Raw genomic sequence first — 15,041 nt, 5'->3', positions numbered from 1 at the left:
CTGGATGGAAGTGGCCGTGGGTTTGGAAGGTGCTGCCTGAGGATCTTTGGGGAGTTTCTGCAGTGTATCTTGTAGCTGGTACACACTGCTGTTACTGAGCGTCGGTGGGGGGAGGGAGGGAGGGAGGGAGGGGGTGTTTGTGGGTGTGGGGCCAATCCAGCGGGGGCTGCCTTGTCCCTGGATGGTGTCGAGCTTCTTGAGTGTTGTTGGAGCTGCCCTCACCCAGGGGCAAGTGGGGAGTGTTCCCTCACCCTCCTGCCTTGTGTCTTGGAGATGGTGGGACAGGCTTTGGGGGGGAGTCAGGAGGGGAGTTACTCGCTGCAGGATTCCCAGCCTCTGACCTGCTCTTGGAGCCGCTGGGTTGATGTGGTGAGTCCGGTAGAGTTTCTGGTCAATGGTAACCCCCAGGATGTTGATAGTGGGGGGGGTGGGGACTCAGTGACGGGAACACCAGTGAATGTCAGGGGGGCAGTGGTTAGATTCTCTCTTACTAGATGACAGTGAGGACTGCAGATGCTGGAGGTTAGAGTCGAGAGAGTGTTGCTGGAAAAGCGCAGCAGGTCAGGCAGCATCCGAGGAGCAGGAGAGTCGACGTTTCGGGCATGAGCCCTTCATCACTTTTAATTATTATAACATTTTCTTCAACTGACCCCCCCCCCCCTCCCCCCACTGTTCCCTCGTGGTGCCCCTCATTGGGGTGAAGATTGTCCCCAAGTGGAGCCAACCCAGCCCACAAACTGTGCCCAGGCGTTGAGCGTCGGCGGGCTATCCGGCTGGGTGAGGCAGCGCCGCCAGTGGTCCTGGTTCACAGCCAGCCAAGAAACTGAGGCCAGTCAAGGAGACGGGGGGGGGGGTGGAGGGGGGGGTGGGGTGGGGGTGGAGGAGGGGGGCGGGGTGCAGGCCTGCACCTTGAGACGCGCAGCTGTAAACGTCTACAGTTCTGCGATGCACGCCATGGTCGAATCTCCGCTCATGACGCAGTTCAGACACAGGGGGTGATGGGGGAAGGCTGTACCGAGGCCCGGTGACTGACCGATAAAGCCACAGCCAAACCACCCGATCACAGCTGCTCTGCGGTGACGGTACATCTCATGTGTGGTACCTCAGACCCTGCACCTTGTCATTCCTTTGTGAGTCACGCCACTGAACAGATTGTCTTGTCTCTCCTGCCCCTCGATGCGGTCGCCCTCCCTGGTGAATTCTTTAAGGTGTCCTGGGGCTGATGTGTTGAGTTACACCAAGGTGGACGATTTCAGAATCATTGACTGATCTCTCACATCACAAACCTCACCAGGACGCGTTTCAACTGCTTCCCGATTCTCAGCTCAACCCAGTCGCACTCTGTTCTCAAAGGGAAAAGCACACAACTCATTCCACCCTTCGCGGGAACAGCAGGAGGCCACTCAGCACCCCCCCCCCTCCTCGAGGCTGGCCCACAGGAACAGCAGGAGGCCATTCACCCCCCCAACCACAGCGTTCGAGTAAAGGGCAGACCTTTGAGAACAGAGATGAGGAGAGTGGGGATTCGATGGTGTTCATTGCTACAGAAAGCTAGAGAGGTCAGGTCACTGTTTTAAATATAATCAGAGATAGACAGGTTCTTGGCTGTCAAGAGGATCAAAGATTGTGGGGAGAAAGTGGGTGATTATGGGTTAAGAAATGAATCAGCCATGACTGAATGGTGGAGCAGGCTCGATGGGCTGAATGGCCTGATTTCTGCCCCGTGTCTTGTGATCTATGGTAAGGGCAGCAGGTACATGGGAACCCCACCCCCTGCAAGTTCCCCTCCGAGCCCCTCACCATCCCGACTTGGAAATATCTCGCCGTTCCCTCAGTCTGGCTGGGTCAGAATCCTGGGATCCCCTCCCTGAGGGACACTGTGGGTCTCCCCACAGCACATGGACTGCAGGGGGTCAAGAAGGCAGCTCACCCCCCACCTCCTCAAGGGGGGCAACTAGGGACGGGGGGGCAGTAAATCCTGGGGGCCCAGCCAAAGACACTGGCTTCCCCATGAGATTATCCAAAATGCCAGATAAAGTCGTTGCTCAGAAAGGGGACACTTGCAATGGTGCCCTCTGCAAAAACCTGGCAGTAGGGTCCCGCTGGGGTTACAGTGGGCTAGAGGGTGTACTGCCAAAAAAAACAGAGGAATAAGATCCAGGATAAAGCAGAATGGAAGCGGGTGGAGGGTCCTGGAGTCTGTTCAGGGCGGACAGTCCTTGGGGGGGGGAGGCTGAGCAGGCACTGGGATTGGCTCTGGTCTGGGCACAGCTAAAAACCATGGGCACATCCACAAAATTACAGAGGACAGCCGGCTCTGCCAGCCCCCGAACCCTCCTCCGCCAATTGGATGGGAATATGGCATTGCATCTGAGCAGACGGTGGGGAGGGAGACAGCGCAGCGCTGTCCCCACCCCCAGCCCCAGCGATCAGCTGGAGCAACACGACCCGATCAGAGACAGGGAGACAGACACAGACAGAGAGAGAGAGAGAATCACAAGGAGCTGAATCCCAGCAATACCGCACCGTCCTCGCCCGGCCGCCCGCAGGATTCTGTCTCTCCAAGGTGGAAGGGGAGCAGGACAGAGAGACACAGAGGGAGACACAGAGGGAGACACAGAGGGAGACACAGAGGGAGACACAGAGGGAGACACAGAGAGAGCACCTCGGTGCAGGCCGATCTCACAGAGACACGCAGCAGCCAGTGAGTACAAACACCGCTTCATGGGCATCCCATCGCGGGGACCATTCGGAGATGGAGCCGCTCCTACCCCCTCACACACCCCCTACCCCCTCACACACCCCCTACCCCCCCACACACCCCCTACCCCCCCACACACCCCCTACCCCCCCACACACCCCCTACCCCCTCACACACCCCCTACCCCCCCACACACCCCCTACCCCCCCTCACACCCCCTACCCCCCCACACACCCCCTACCCCCCCACACACCCCCTACCCCCCCACACACCCCCTACCCCCACAAACCCCTACCCCCCCACACACCCCCTACCCCCCCACACACCCCCTACACCCACACACCCCCTACCCCCCCACACACCCCCTACCCCCCACAAACCCCCTACCCCCCCACACACCCCCTACCCCCCCACACACCCCCTACACCCACACACCCCCTACCCCCCCACACACCCCCTACCACCCCACACACCCCCTACACCCCCACACATCCCCTACCCCCCCACACACCCGCTACCCCCCCACACACCCCCTACACCCCCACACACCCCCTACCCCCCCCCCACACCCCCTACCCCCCACACACCCCCTACCCCCTACACCCCACACACCCCCTACCCCCCAACACACCCCCTACCCCCCCACACACCCCCTACACCCCCACACACCCCCTACCCCCCCACACACCCCCTACCCCCCGACACCCCCTACCACCCCACACACCCCCTACACCCCCACACACCCCCTACCCCCCCACCCCCCACACACACCCCCTACCACCCCACACACCCCCTACACCCCCACACACCCCCTACCCCCCCACACACCCCCTACCCCCCACACACACCCCCTACACCCCCACACACCCCCTACCCCCCCCACACACCCCCTACCCCCCCACACCCCCTACCCCCTACACCCACACACCCCCTACCCCCCCACACACCCCCTACCCCCCCACACACCCCTACCCCCCCCACACCCCCTACCCCCCACACACCCCCTACCCCCTACACCCCACACACCCCCTACCCCCCCACACACCCCCTACCCCCCCACACACCCCCTACACCCCCACACACCCCCTACCCCCCCACCACCCCCCTACCCCCCCACACACCCCCTACCCCCCGACACCCCCTACCCCGACACACCCCCTACCCCCCACACACCCCCTACCCCCCCACACACCCCCTACCCCCCACACACACCCCCTACCCCCCCACACACCCCCTACCCCCACACACCCCCTACCCCCTCACACACCCCCTACCCCCCACACACCCCCCACACACCCCCTACCACCCCACACACCCCCTACCCCCCCACACACCCCCTACCCCCCACACACCCCCTACCCCCACACACCCCCTACACCCGCACACACCCCCTACCCCCCCACACACCCCCTACCCCCTCACACACCCCCTACCCCCCCCACACACCCCCCACACACCCCCTACCACCCCACACACCCCCTACCCCCCCACACACCCCCTACCCCCACACACCCCCTACCCCCCACACACCCCCTACCCCCCCACACACCCCCCAAACACCCCCTACCCCCCCACACACCCCCTACCCCCACACACCCCCTACCCCCCCACACACCCCCTACCCCCCCACACACCCCCTACCCCCCACACACCCCCTACCCCCCCACACACCCCCTACACCCCCACACACCCCCTACCACCCCACACACCCCCTACCCCCCCACACACCCCTACACCCCCACACACCCCCTACCCCCCCCACACCCCCTACCCCCCACACACCCCCTACCCCCTACACCCCACACACCCCCTACCCCCCCACACACCCCCTACCCCCCCACTCACGCCCTACCCCCCCACACACCCCCTACCCCCCACACACACCCCCTACCCCCCACAAACCCCCTACCCCCACACACCCCCTACCCCCTCACACACCCCCTACCCCCCCCACACACCCCCTACCACCCCACACACCCCCTACCCCCCCACACACCCCCTACCCCCCCACACACCCCCTACCCCCACACACCCCCTACACCCCCACACACCCCCTACCCCCCCACACACCCCCTACCCCCCCACACACCCCCCACACACCCCCACCCCCCCCACACACCCCCTACCCCCCCACACACCCCCTACCCCCCCACACACCCCCTACCCCCCCCACACACCCTCTACCCCCCCACACACCCCCTACCCCCCCACACACCCCTACCCCCACACACCCCCTACCCCCCCACACACCCCCTACCCCCCCACACACCCCCTACCCCCCACACACCCCCTACCCCCCCACACACCCCCTACACCCCCACACACCCCCTACCCCCCACACACCCCCTACCCCCCCACACACCCCCTACCACCCCACACACCCCCTACCCCCCCACACACCCCCTACACCCCCACACACCCCCTACCCCCCCACACACCCCCTACCCCCCCAAACACCCCCTACCCCCCGACACCCCCTACCCCGACACACCCCCTACCCCCCCACACAACCCCTACCCCCCCACACACCCCCTACCACCCCACACACCCCCTACACCCCCTACCCCCCCACACACCCCCTACCCCCCACACACCCCCTACCCCCCCACACACCCCCTACCCCCCCACACACCCCCTACCCCCCACACACCGACTACCCCCCCACACACCCCCTACACCCCCACACACCCCCTACCCCCCCACACACCCCCTACCACCCCACACACCCCCTACACCCCCACACACCCCCTACCCCCCACACACCCCCTACCCCCTACACCCCACACACCCCCTACCCCCCCCACACACCCCCTACCACCCCACACACCCCCTACTCCCCCACACACCCCCTACCCCCCCCACACCCCCTACCCCCACACACCCCCTACCCCCTACACCCCACACACCCCCTACACCCCCACACACCCCCTACCCCCCCACACACCCCCTACCCCCCCACACACCGCCTACCCCCCCACACGCCCCCTACACCCCCACACACACCCTACCCCCCCACACACCTCCTACCCCCCCCACACACCCCCTACCCCCCGACACACCCTACCCCGACACACCCCCTACCCCCCACACACCCCCTACCCCCCCACACACCCCCTACCCCCCCACACACCCCCTACCCCCCACACACCCCCTACCCCCCACACACCCCCTACCGCCCCACACACCCCCTACACCCCCACACACCCCCTACCCCCCCACACACCCCTACCACCCCACACACCCCCTACACCCCCACACCCCCTACCCCCCACACACCCCCTACCCCCTACACCCCACACACCCCCTACCCCCCCACACACCCCCTACCACCCCACACACCCCCTACCACCCCACACACCCCCTACCACCCCACACACCCCCTACCCCCCCTACCCCCCCACACACCCCCTACCACCCCACACACCCCCTACCCCCCACACACCCCCTACCCCCCACACACCCACCCACACACCCCCTACCCCCCACACACCCACCCTCACCCCACACACCCCTACCACCCCACACACCCCCTACCACCCCACACACCCCCTACCCCCCCACACACCCCCTACCCCCACACACCCCCTACCCCCCCACACACCCCCTACCACCCCACACACCCCCTACCCCCCCACACACCCCCTACCCCCCCACACACCCCCTACCCCCCACACACCCCCTACCCCCCCACACACCCCCTACCCCCCCACACACCCCCTACCACCCCAAACACCCCCTACCCCCCCACACACCCCCTACCCCCCACACACCCCCTACCACCCCACACACCCCCTACCCCCCACACACCCCCTACCCCCCCACACACCCCCTACCCCCCCACACACCCCCTACCACCCCACACACCCCCTACCACCCCACACACCCCCTACCACCACCTACCCCCCCACACACCCCCTACCCCCCCACACACCCCCTACCCCCCCACACACCCCCTACCCCCACACACCCCCTACCCCCCCACACACCCCCTACCCCCCCACACACCCCCTACCCCCCCACACACCCCCTACCACCCCACACACCCCCTACCACCCCACACACCCCCTACCACCACCTACCCCCCCACACACCCCCTACCCCCCCACACACCCCCTACCCCCCACACACCCCCTACCACCACCTACCCCCCCACACACCCCCTACCCCCCCACACACCCCCTACCACCCCACACACCCCCTACCACCCCACACACCCCCTACCACCACCTACCCCCCCACACACCCCCTACCACCCCACACACCCCCTACCACCACCTACCCCCCCACACACCCCCTACCCCCCCACACACCCCCTACCACCCCACACACCCCCCACACACCCCCTACCCCCCCCACACACCCACTCCCACCCCACACACCCCCTACCCCCCACACACCCACTCCCACCCCACACACCCCCTACCACCCCACACACCCCCTACCACCCCACACACCCCCCACACACCCCCTACCCCCCCACACACCCACTCCCACCCCACACACCCCCTACCCCCCCACACACCCACTCCTACCCCACACACCCCTACCACCCCACACACCCCCTACCCCCCCACACACCCCCTACCCCCCCCACACACCCCCTACCCCCCCACACACCCCCTACCACCCCACACACCCCCTACCACCCCACACACCCCCTACCCCCCACACACCCCCTACCCCCCCACACACCCCCTACCCCCCCACACACCCCCTACCACCCCACACACCCCCTACCACCCCACACACCCCTTACCCCCCCTACACCCCACACACCCCCTACCCCCCCACACACCCCCTACCCCCCCACACACCCCCTACACCCCCACACACCCCCTACCCCCCCACACACCCCCTACCCCCCCACACACCCCCTACCCCCCACACACCCCCTACCCCCCACACACCCCCTACCACCCCACACACCCCCTACCCCCCCACACACCCCCTACCCCCCACACACCCCATACCCCCCAACACACCCCCTACCACCCCACACACCCCCTACCACCCCACACACCCCCTACCACCCCACACACCCCCTACCCCCCCACACACCCCCTACCACCCCACACACCCCCTACCCCCCCACACACCCCCTACCCCCCACACACCCCCTACCCCCCCACACACCCCCTACCCCCCCACACACCCCCTACCACCCCACACACCCCCTACCCCCCCACACACCCCCTACCCCCCACACACCCCCTACCCCCCCACACACCCCCTACCCCCCCACACACCCCCTACCACCCCACACACCCCCTACCCCCCACACACCCCCTACCACCCCACACACCCCCTACCCCCCCACACACCCCCTACCCCCCCACACACCCCCTACCCCCCCACACACCCCCTACCCCCCACACACCCCCTACCCCCCCACACACCCCCTACCCCCCCACACACCCCCTACCACCCCACACACCCCCTACCCCCCCACACACCCCCTACCCCCCACACACCCCCTACCCCCCCACACACCCCCTACCCCCCCACACACCCCCTACCACCCCACACACCCCCTACCCCCCACACACCCCCTACCCCCCCACACACCCCCTACCCCCCCACACACCCACTGGCGATGACTGATTTCCTGTTAATATCGTCAATGAGCGATACCGCCCCCTCTCATTTTCACCTTCCCACAGTGTACCCAGTCTATTCCATGTTAGCCCCACAGTGTACCCAGTCTATTCCGTGTTAGCCCCACAGTGTACCCAGTCTATTCCGTGTTAGCCCCACAGTGTACCCAGTCTATTCCGTGTTAGCCCCACAGTGTACCCAGTCTATTCCGTGTTAGCCCCACAGTGTACCCAGTCTATTCCGTGTTACCCCCCACAGTGTACCCAGTCTATTCCGTGTTACCCCCCACAGTGTACCCAGTCTATTCCGTGTTACCCCCCACAGTGTACCCAGTCTATTCCGTGTTACCCCCCACAGTGTACCCAGTCTATTCCGTGTTACCCCCCACAGTGTACCCAGTCTATTCCGTGTTAGTCCCACAGTGTACCCAGTCTATTCCGTGTTACCCCCCACAGTGTACCCAGTCTATTCCGTGTTAGTCCCACAGTGTACCCAGTCTATTCCATGTTACCCACAGTGTACCCAGTCTATTCCGTGTTACCCACAGTGTACCCAGTCTATTCCGTGTTAGCCCCACAGTGTACCCAGTCTATTCCGTGTTACCCCCACAGTGTACCCAGTCTATTCCGTGTTACCCCCCACAGTGTACCCAGTCTATTCCGTGTTAGTCCCACAGTGTACCCAGTCTATTCCGTGTTACCCCCACAGTGTACCCAGTCTATTCCGTGTTACCCCCACAGTGTACCCAGTCTATTCCGTGTTAGTCCCACAGTGTACCCAGTCTATTCCGTGTTAGCCCCACAGTGTACCCAGTCTATTCCGTGTTACCCACAGTGTACCCAGTCTATTCCGTGTTACCCCCACAGTGTACCCAGTCGATTCCGTGTTAGCCACAGTGTACCCAGTCTATTCCGTGTTAGCCCCACAGTGTACCCAGCCTATTCCGTGTTACCCACAGTGTACCCAGTCTATTCCGTGTTAGCCCCACAGTGTACCCAGTCTATTCCGTGTTACCCCCACAGTGTACCCGGTCTATTCCGTGTTACCCACAGTGTACCCAGTCTATTCCGTGTTAGCCCCACAGTGTACCCAGTCTATTCCATGTTAGCCCCACAGTGTACCCAGTCTATTCCGTGTTACCCACAGTGTACCCAGTCTATTCCATGTTACCCACAGTGTACCCAGTCTATTCCGTGTTACCCCCACAGTGTACCCAGTCTATTCCGTGTTAGCCCCACAGTGTACCCAGTCTATTCCGTGTTACCCCCACAGTGTACCCAGTCTATTCCGTGTTACCCCCACAGTGTACCCAGTCTATTCCGTGTTAGCCCCACAGTGTACCCAGTCTATTCCGTGTTACTCCCACAGTGTACCCAGTCTATTCCGTGTTACCCCCACAGTGTACCCAGTCTATTCCGTGTTAGCCCCACAGTGTACCCAGTCTATTCCGTGTTACCCACAGTGTACCCAGTCTATTCCGTGTTAGTCCCACAGTGTACCCAGTCTATTCCGTGTTACCCCCACAGTGTACCCAGTCTATTCCATGTTAGTCACACAGTGTACCCAGTCTATTCCGTGTTACCCACAGTGTACCCAGTCTATTCCGTGTTACCCACAGTGTACCCAGTCTATTCCATGTTACCCCCCACAGTGTACCCAGTCTATTCCGTGTTAGTCCCACAGTGTACCAAGTCTATTCTGTATTACCCCCACAGTGTACCCAGTCTATTCCGTGTTAGCCCCACAGTGTACCCAATCTATTCTGTGTTACCCACAGTTTACCCAGTCTATTCCGTGTTAGCCCCACAGTGTACCCAGTCTATTCCGTGTTACCCCCACAGTGTACCCAGTCTATTCCGTGTTAGCCCCACAGTGTACCCAGTCTATTCCGTGTTAGCCCCACAGTGTACCCAGTCTATTCCGTGTTAGCCCCACAGTGTACCCAGTCTATTCCGTGTTACCCCCCACAGTGTACCCAGTCTATTCCGTGTTACCCCCCACAGTGTACCCAGTCTATTCCGTGTTACCCCCCACAGTGTACCCAGTCTATTCCGTGTTACCCCCCACAGTGTACCCAGTCTATTCCGTGTTACCCCCCACAGTGTACCCAGTCTATTCCGTGTTAGTCCCACAGTGTACCCAGTCTATTCCGTGTTACCCCCCACAGTGTACCCAGTCTATTCCGTGTTAGTCCCACAGTGTACCCAGTCTATTCCATGTTACCCACAGTGTACCCAGTCTATTCCGTGTTACCCACAGTGTACCCAGTCTATTCCGTGTTAGCCCCACAGTGTACCCAGTCTATTCCGTGTTACCCCCACAGTGTACCCAGTCTATTCCGTGTTACCCCCCACAGTGTACCCAGTCTATTCCGTGTTAGTCCCACAGTGTACCCAGTCTATTCCGTGTTACCCCCACAGTGTACCCAGTCTATTCCGTGTTACCCCCACAGTGTACCCAGTCTATTCCGTGTTAGTCCCACAGTGTACCCAGTCTATTCCGTGTTAGCCCCACAGTGTACCCAGTCTATTCCGTGTTACCCACAGTGTACCCAGTCTATTCCGTGTTACCCCCACAGTGTACCCAGTCGATTCCGTGTTAGCCACAGTGTACCCAGTCTATTCCGTGTTAGCCCCACAGTGTACCCAGCCTATTCCGTGTTACCCACAGTGTACCCAGTCTATTCCGTGTTAGCCCCACAGTGTACCCAGTCTATTCCGTGTTACCCCCACAGTGTACCCGGTCTATTCCGTGTTACCCACAGTGTACCCAGTCTATTCCGTGTTAGCCCCACAGTGTACCCAGTCTATTCCATGTTAGCCCCACAGTGTACCCAGTCTATTCCGTGTTACCCACAGTGTACCCAGTCTATTCCATGTTACCCACAGTGTACCCAGTCTATTCCGTGTTACCCCCACAGTGTACCCAGTCTATTCCGTGTTAGCCCCACAGTGTACCCAGTCTATTCCGTGTTACCCCCACAGTGTACCCAGTCTATTCCGTGTTACCCCCACAGTGTACCCAGTCTATTCCGTGTTAGCCCCACAGTGTACCCAGTCTATTCCGTGTTACTCCCACAGTGTACCCAGTCTATTCCGTGTTACCCCCACAGTGTACCCAGTCTATTCCGTGTTAGCCCCACAGTGTACCCAGTCTATTCCGTGTTACCCACAGTGTACCCAGTCTATTCCGTGTTAGTCCCACAGTGTACCCAGTCTATTCCGTGTTACCCCCACAGTGTACCCAGTCTATTCCATGTTAGTCACACAGTGTACCCAGTCTATTCCGTGTTACCCACAGTGTACCCAGTCTATTCCGTGTTACCCACAGTGTACCCAGTCTATTCCATGTTACCCCCCACAGTGTACCCAGTCTATTCCGTGTTAGTCCCACAGTGTACCAAGTCTATTCTGTATTACCCCCACAGTGTACCCAGTCTATTCCGTGTTAGCCCCACAGTGTACCCAATCTATTCTGTGTTACCCACAGTTTACCCAGTCTATTCCGTGTTACCCCCACAGTATACCCAGTCTATTCCGTGTTAGCCCCACAGTGTACCCAGTCTATTCTGTGTTAACCACAGTGTACCCAGTCTATTCCGTATTACCCCCACAGTGTACCCAGTCTATTCTGTGTTAGCCCCACAGTGTACCCAGTCTATTCCGTGTTACCCACAGTGTACCCAGTGTATTCCGTATTACCCCCACAGTGTACCCAGTCTATTCCGTGTTACCCACAGTGTACCCAGTCTATTCCGTGTTACCCCCACAGTGTACCCGGTCTATTCCGTGTTACCCACAGTGTACCCAGTCTATTCCGTGTTAGCCCCACAGTGTACCCAGTCTATTCCGTGTTACCCACAGTATACCCACTCTATTCCGTGTTAGCCCCACAGTGTACCCAGTCTATTCCGTGTTACCCCCACAGTGTACCCGGTCTATTCCGTGTTACCCACAGTGTACCCAGTCTATTCCGTGTTAGCCCCACAGTGTACCCAGTCTATTCCATGTTAGCCCCACAGTGTACCCAGTCTATTCCGTGTTACCCCCACAGTGTACCCAGTCTATTCCGTGTTACCCACAGTGTACCCAGTCTATTCCATGTTACCCACAGTGTACCCAGTCTATTCCGTGTTACCCACAGTGTACCCAGTCTATTCCGTGTTACCCCCACAGTGTACCCAGTCTATTCCGTGTTAGCCCCACAGTGTACCCAGTCTATTCCGTGTTACCCCCACAGTGTACCCAGTCTATTCCGTGTTACCCCCACAGTGTACCCAGTCTATTCCGTGTTAGTCCCACAGTGTACCCAGTCTATTCCGTGTTACCCCCACAGTGTACCCAGTCTATTCCGTGTTAGCCCCACAGTGTACCCAGTCTATTCCGTGTTACCCACAGTGTACCCAGTCTATTCCGTGTTAGTCCCACAGTGTACCCAGTCTATTCCGTGTTACCCCCACAGTGTACCCAGTCTATTCCGTGTTACCCACAGTGTACCCAGTCTATTCCGTGTTACCCCCCACAGTGTACCCAGTCTATTCCATGTTAGTCACACAGTGTACCCAGTCTATTCTGTATTACCCCCACAGTGTACCCAGTCTATTCCGTGTTACCCACAGTGTACCCAGTCTATTCCGTGTTACCCCCACAGTATATCCAGTCTATTCCGTGTTAGCCCCACAGTGTACCCAGTCTATTCTGTGTTAACCACAGTGTACCCAGTCTATTCCGTATTACCCCCACAGTGTACCCAGTCTATTCTGTGTTAGCCCCACAGTGTACCCAGTCTATTCCGTGTTACCCACAGTGTACCCAGTCTATTCCGTATTACCCCCACAGTGTACCCAGTCTATTCCGTGTTACCCACAGTGTACCCAGTCTATTCCGTGTTACCCCCACAGTGTACCCGGTCTATTCCGTGTTACCCACAGTGTACCCAGTCTATTCCGTGTTAGCCCCACAGTGTACCCAGTCTATTCCGTGTTACCCACAGTGTACCCAGTCTATTCCGTGTTAGCCCCACAGTGTACCCAGTCTATTCCGTGTTACCCCCACAGTGTACCCGGTCTATTGCGTGTTACCCACAGTGTACCCAGTCTATTCCGTGTTAGCCCCACAGTGTACCCAGTCTATTCCATGTTAGCCCCACAGTGTACCCAGTCTATTCCGTGTTAGCCCCACAGTGTACCCAGTCTATTCCGTGTTACCCACAGTGTACCCAGTCTATTCCGTGTTAGTCCCACAGTGTACCCAGTCTATTCCGTGTTACCCCCACAGTGTACCCAGTCTATTCCGTGTTACCCACAGTGTACCCAGTCTATTCCATGTTACCCCCCACAGTGTACCCAGTCTATTCCGTGTTAGTCCCACAGTGTACCAAGTCTATTCTGTATTACCCCCACAGTGTACCCAGTCTATTCCGTGTTAGCCCCACAGTGTACCCAATCTATTCTGTGTTACCCACAGTTTACCCAGTCTATTCCGTGTTACCCCCACAGTATACCCAGTCTATTCCGTGTTAGCCCCACAGTGTACCCAGTCTATTCTGTGTTAACCACAGTGTACCCAGTCTATTCTGTATTACCCCCACAGTGTACCCAGTCTATTCTGTGTTAGCCCCACAGTGTACCCAGTCTATTCCGTGTTACCCACAGTGTACCCAGTGTATTCCGTATTACCCCCACAGTGTACCCAGTCTATTCCGTGTTACCCACAGTGTACCCAGTCTATTCCGTGTTACCCCCACAGTGTACCCGGTCTATTCCGTGTTACCCACAGTGTACCCAGTCTATTCCGTGTTAGCCCCACAGTGTACCCAGTCTATTCCGTGTTACCCACAGTATACCCACTCTATTCCGTGTTAGCCCCACAGTGTACCCAGTCTATTCCGTGTTACCCCCACAGTGTACCCGGTCTATTCCGTGTTACCCACAGTGTACCCAGTCTATTCCGTGTTCCCCACAGTGTACCCAGTCTATTCCGTGTTACCCCCACAGTGTACCCAGTCTATTCCGTGTTACCCACAGTGTACCCAATCTATTCCTTGTTGCCCCCACAGTGTACCCAGTCTATTCCGTGTTACCCACAGTGTACCCAGTCTATTCCGTGTTAGCCCCACAGTGTACCCAGTCTATTCCGTGTTAGCCCCACAGTGTACCCAGTCTGTTCCGTGTTACCCCCACAGTGTACCCAGTCTATTCCGTGTTAGTCCCACAGTGTACCCAGTCTATTCCGTGTTAGTCCCACAGTGTACCCAGTCTATTCCGTGTTACCCACAGTGTACCCAATCTATTCCGTGTTACCCCCACAGTGTACCCAGTGTATTCCGTGTTACCCACAGTGTACCCAGTCTATTCCGTGTTAGCCCCACAGTGTACCCAGTCTATTCCGTGTTAGCCCCACAGTGTACCCAGTCTATTCCGTGTTAGTCCCACAGTGTACCCAGTCTATTCCGTGTTACCCCCACAGTGTACCCAGTCTATTCCGTGTTAGCCCCACAGTGTACCCAGTCTATTCCGTGTTAGCCCCACAGTGTACCCAGTCTATTCCGTGTTACCCCCAGAGTGTACCCAGTCTATTCCGTGTTACCCCCACAGTGTACCCAGTCTATTCCGTGTTAGCCCCACAGTGTACCCAGTCTATTCCGTGTTACCCAGTGTACCCAGTCTATTCCATGTTAGCCCCACAGTGTACCCAGTCTATTCCGTATTACCCCCACAGTGTACCCAGTCTATTCCATGTTAGCC

General features: G+C 59.9%; 1 protein-coding gene across 1 annotated transcript in view; it reads left to right on the top strand.

The window, feature by feature from the left end:
* The first annotated feature begins 2,317 nt into the window (after positions 1-2,317).
* The window catches only part of gal3st3 (galactose-3-O-sulfotransferase 3), a 121,403-nt gene continuing 108,679 nt past the window's right edge, over positions 2,318-15,041 (top strand). The window contains 1 exon segment of the mRNA XM_072551170.1: positions 2,318-2,704. The gene's annotated coding sequence lies outside the window, so the exon portion shown is untranslated.

Source organism: Chiloscyllium punctatum, chromosome 31 (assembly GCF_047496795.1).
Source record: "Chiloscyllium punctatum isolate Juve2018m chromosome 31, sChiPun1.3, whole genome shotgun sequence".
In the NCBI taxonomy this organism is placed as follows: Eukaryota; Metazoa; Chordata; class Chondrichthyes; order Orectolobiformes; family Hemiscylliidae; genus Chiloscyllium; species Chiloscyllium punctatum.
Note: the sequence above shows the minus strand (reverse complement) of the source record. Positions and strands in the feature narration are given on the sequence as shown.